Below are 5,023 nucleotides of genomic sequence, written 5' to 3'. Positions count from 1 at the left end.
AATTGCTGATAAATTAGCTAAAAGATACTAACCTAATTAGAAGAATTTAACCTTAAGTATATATTTTTTTTATTTTATTTTTTATTTATTCATTTCTTTTGTTAGTTTGTTTTATTTTGTTTCGTTAGTTTGGTTTTTTCTTTGAATTTATTTTTACGATTTAAAGTATCATTTGCCAACGTCCTTGTCACAAACTCCTGTGTAGTAGTCAAGTAGGTGGCGGTATATGGGGAAAAACTATGGCTGTGTCCCAATTCAGGGGACGCATCCTTCGAAGGCTGCATTCGAAGGATGCGTCGACGCCGATTGCGTCACAGCGACGCGCCAAGTGCTGTCCCAATTCCAAGGGTCCTTCAAATGCGGCCTACGAATGCAGCCTTCTTTTCCCGGATTTTAAGGATGCATCGGCTGTATCCTTCGCGGCCCAACGTATCCCAAGATCCTTCACGGCCCAACGTATCCCTCCCAAGATTCATTGCGCATTCAATCCAAAAAATAAAACAAATAATGGCGGAGAATGTGGATTTGACTTTTTCATTTAAATGTAAGTATTTGGTTTCCAGTCACTCGAGTATTTAACGATACAAATGTTAAAATACTAATTTGTATCGTTAAAAACACAAATAAGTTATCCTTAAAACTTATTTCATTAAAGTAATAGGCAATATAAGTAAGGTAACGTTACAGTTAGTGAAGCTGTAACGGTAACAAAGAACACCCGTTAAGCCCTATAGTTTTAAATTTAAGCGGTCAAAATGGTTTTATTTACCGAAATTGGGGCGATTATATAGATAATTTGCTATTCTGTAACGTTAGATAAATGGACCAACGCGAACACAGGTTGTGGACCCTGGTTTTCAGACCGTAACGTTACAGACGTTGGGATTGATTACACAGCTAACTTGGTTATTTTGCTATTTAAGCTGCTTTTGTTTGTTAGTGTAAAGTAAAACGAATTCTAACATTTGGTTTTGCTTTAGGGAGCAAGGAGCATACTGCTCAATTGATCAAACTCAGGGGGGAGAACGACGAGCTCTTCACCGGGGTGAAACATTCGGCGAGAGTGGCTTGGGGGTAAGGAAACAATCGTTTATTTATATCGTAAGTTAGTTTATAAAAATTATTATAGGCCATTTGTATATCTACATTTGACCATCTTGTAAAGGTTAGTTAAATTAGCCCTCATTGAAAAGCAGGACAGATACAACATCCACAGAAATCGTTTACTACGATGTCCTATTTTGGGTTATTAAAGAAAGACAAAAAAAAGTCACAGCTCGCATCAGTACTAGACAGCACTCGAAAAACACACAAAGAAAAAGGGTGTTTTGACTTCTACTGGTTGTCTTATTATTATGGGCTTCATATAGGATGAGGGCTAATTTAAATGTAACCTTTACAAGATGGTCAAATGTATGTATTATAAATGGCCTATTGTTAACATGGGCTATTAACATGATTGATAAATGTGTCTCTTGTTTTCTCTGATTAATAATCTCTCTGTGTTTAGGACAATTCTGGAGAAAATAGGCCTGCAGGGGAATGTGACTCCCCTGCAGGCAAAGAAAAAATGGGATAATTTAGAAAAAATATATAAAGTATGTACAGGTCATTTTAAATATACATTATTTGTTTTAACCATGCAAGTTAATAAACACTTTTGCTGAACTTTGTTTTGATACTGCTGTTGTTGTTAACTGCCATGATTGATTTCCTCTGCCTTAGGATTGCAAGTATCCAGGGTCAGGAGAGGGGGTAGGTGGGAAACCCACTGCTGCCACTTGGCCCTGGTTTGTCCTCATGGATGAGGTATTGGGACAGAGGCATTCCACCAACCCCCCTGTCCTAATTGCCTCCATCCCTGAGGACACACCAGGGCCAAGTACGGCAGTGGTGGATTTGGAGGTGGAGGAGAAGGATGAGGAGGAGAGCAGGTCCAGGAGGAAGTCCAGAAAGAGGGACAGAGAGGGCGAAATGTTCGAATTGATTAAAGAGGACATGAGGCTGAACAGGGAGGCAGAGGAGAGAAGAGCCCAGGAGAGCAGGGAGAGAATGGACCGTTTTTTTTCAATTTTGGAGCGTATTGCTGACAAATAATTTCAGTTCTGTTAACATTGTTTATTAATATTATTTAACTTATTTTACTATTTATTATTTAACTATTTATTAACTAACTTTTTTATTAAATATTTATTATTAACTAATTTATTTGTATAAAACTTATAAAACATGTATAAAACAATAAAACTATTTACAACAAAACATTCATGTGACTATTTACAACAATTATTATAAAACTACTATATAAACTTATATATACTATATACTTGGAAAACTACTATATACAAAAACATAATGATTCAGCAGAGCAGGGAGCCCCTGGTGGTGCTGCTGGACCCGGATGGGCTGCCACATTAAAGACTCTGGTGTCTCTCCTGTCAGTGGGACATCCAGGGGTGGTCTCCAGAGTGTGCTGGATATGCCTCTCTCCACCGCACCGAATGGGTTTGCAGGGCTGACTCAATCGACGGCTGCCATGTCACTAAAATATATTTGGAAAAGGGCAAGAATAAGAGTGCATACTAAATACTACACAACCTTATTTTGACAAAAGAAATCTTGCCACAAATTATTTGAACGGGTAAAACTATTCTACAAAACATTTTAAATAAATAGAAATAGCTTTTCAATTATATTACTTGCCTGTATATATTGGTGGTCAGGGGGGGCCTCCTCCAGGGCAGACACCTCTGCAGACAGCTGGTCCCGCCAGGGAGCACCACTGACTGCCTCCAAACCATCGCCCCCCTCATCCTCCTCTACATCGTCCTCAGGCTCATCCTCCTCCTCTGGGGCCATGATGTCATCGGCCCCAAGGCAGATGTTGTGGAGGATGGCACATGCTGTTATGACCTGAAATGGTAAAGAAAAGAAATGAAAAAATGATATATACCTCCTGAGAAAATAATAAATGTTTTTTTGATTTACTCTTAGTATTCTAAAAAATCCTGTTGAGTGATTACTTACGTGAGGTACGAAGGTGTGGTGCACCTCCAGCGCTTGCAGGAAGATGGCCCTGAACCTGGTCTTCATCATTCCTAAAGCACGCTCTATAATGGAGCGTGCCCTGGAATGATGCCAGTTGAAGCGCTGGGCTCCCACACCTCGCACTGGCCTCTTGTAGGGAGTGATGAGGGGTAGTGGGTGTTGGAGGCAAGGGTACCCGCCGTCTGCAAGGATGAAGTGCCCTGGAGGAGGGTAGAGTGACCTATACAGTGGGCTGTGGCGGAGGACTCTGGAGTCATGGACTGACCCAGGCCAGCCCACGTACGTATCAAGGAAGCGGCCCTGATGGTCACAAACAGCCTGCAGAATTATGGAGGAAAACAGTTTCCTGTTCCTGTAGCAGTGACCATCAGGGCCGCTCGGTGGCTTGATACGGACATGGCAGCCGTCGATTGCTCCCGCTGCTTTCCCAAAAGCGCGGTGTCTTGCCAGCCCTGCAAACCCATTGGTCACTGCCACCAGGTCTTCAGGGGTCTTCGGGAGGTGGATGACCTTAAGATAGGATAGGATAAGATCAACTTTATTATCCCACACAGGACATTTACTTGTTACAGCAACTCAAGAGTCAAAGATAGAGGAAATTAGTGATAAAATAAATATAAATATACTTTGTGGCGAATGGCCACCACCTCCTCGGTGACCCTGTGGACGATGCGGTGGACAGTGGAACGAGGCATCCCGAACACTCTGGAGACCACCCTGTATGATGTCCCACTAGCCAGCCAGAATAGAAACACCAGGGTCTCAATGGTGGCACCCCATCCATGTCTCCGCTCCTGGCCGAGAAGGTCCAGCAGCACTGCCAGGGCCTCCCTGCCCAATCGGAAATCCGTTTTGGTGTCCTGGCCATTAAAATAACGGTCCAGGACAGGAACCGTCAAATTGATCCTGCAGTACATGGGTCTGGGCTGTTTAGTGAAAGAAACAGAAGTAAAACTGTTGAACAATAGCTGGATATTAAGTGTGGAGAGTTTAGATAGATAATGCTTAAATATATATCTATCTATCGTTATCTATCTATGCAATAGTTATATATCAATATATATATATATATATATCAATATATATATATCAATATATATATATATATATATAATATAGTTAATAGTTATATATCAATCTAAGTTACTCAACCTTTATTTAGCTGATTAATGACAGAAACATTTTTTTTATATTAATGTAAGGTTGAGACTATTTTAAATATGTAGTTATATTGTCAAAGTTCAATGACATTTACATTTACGCTAGCCATATAACACGATAATGTTAACAATACTGCTGGTTAAAAGTAAGGTAACACAGCTTTACCAATCTGTGGTCGTCTCTTGCTCGGAGCCGAAGATATATCCCCCGTCGGCTCCGGCGGTGAGTATTCCCCAACTCCTCCAATAAAAGATAAAAGATAAAAAATAAAATTTCTGGCTCCATTTTTGTTGGTTTCTTTGTAGGTTTGTAGGTTTGTAGGTTTATTGTAGGTTTATTGGGTTTCTTTGTTTTGTTTTTCGCGCTGTTTTTTTTCGCGCTGTCCGGTATAACTTCTGTTTACTAACAGGTCAGGTCAGCTGTCCGGAAATGCTCCGAAAAGCTAGACCGTCCCATTTCTTCGGCCTTCGGAGTGTCCTTCGCGGTCTACGTAGACCGCATCCTTCGAAGGACGCGGTCTACGAAGGATGCGTCCTATGAATTGGGACGATCCACCACTAAACTAGAAGAAGAAGAAGATCTCTGCATCCGGTACGTCACGGAATAGGTCACGTGTCTTGGCCCCATAACGCGGAAGCAAATCGCTCCTGTATGTTACCATCATGGACATAATAAAGGATGGACCACGGACTGGAAAATGGCCGCCCATTCATTCCTATGCAAACCTGCTCAGTGGCGCATGGCAACATACAGGAGCGATTTGCTTCCGCGTTATGTGGCCAAGACACGTGACCTATTCCGTGACGTACCGGAT

The 5,023-nt window shown here is 41.5% G+C and overlaps 1 long non-coding RNA gene across 1 annotated transcript; it reads left to right on the top strand.

Annotated features, from left to right (window-relative positions):
- Positions 1-384: 384 nt before the first annotated feature.
- On the top strand, positions 385-1,756 carry LOC115547381 (uncharacterized). The gene is made up of 3 exons (XR_003977354.1): positions 385-544; positions 981-1,598; positions 1,726-1,756. It is a non-coding gene; the product is annotated as an uncharacterized LOC115547381 (long non-coding RNA).
- Positions 1,757-5,023: the final 3,267 nt, after the last annotated feature.

This window comes from Gadus morhua, chromosome 7 (genome assembly GCF_902167405.1).
Source record: "Gadus morhua chromosome 7, gadMor3.0, whole genome shotgun sequence".
Classification (NCBI taxonomy): domain Eukaryota; kingdom Metazoa; phylum Chordata; class Actinopteri; order Gadiformes; family Gadidae; genus Gadus; species Gadus morhua.
This window is presented reverse-complemented; position numbering and strand designations above follow the sequence as displayed.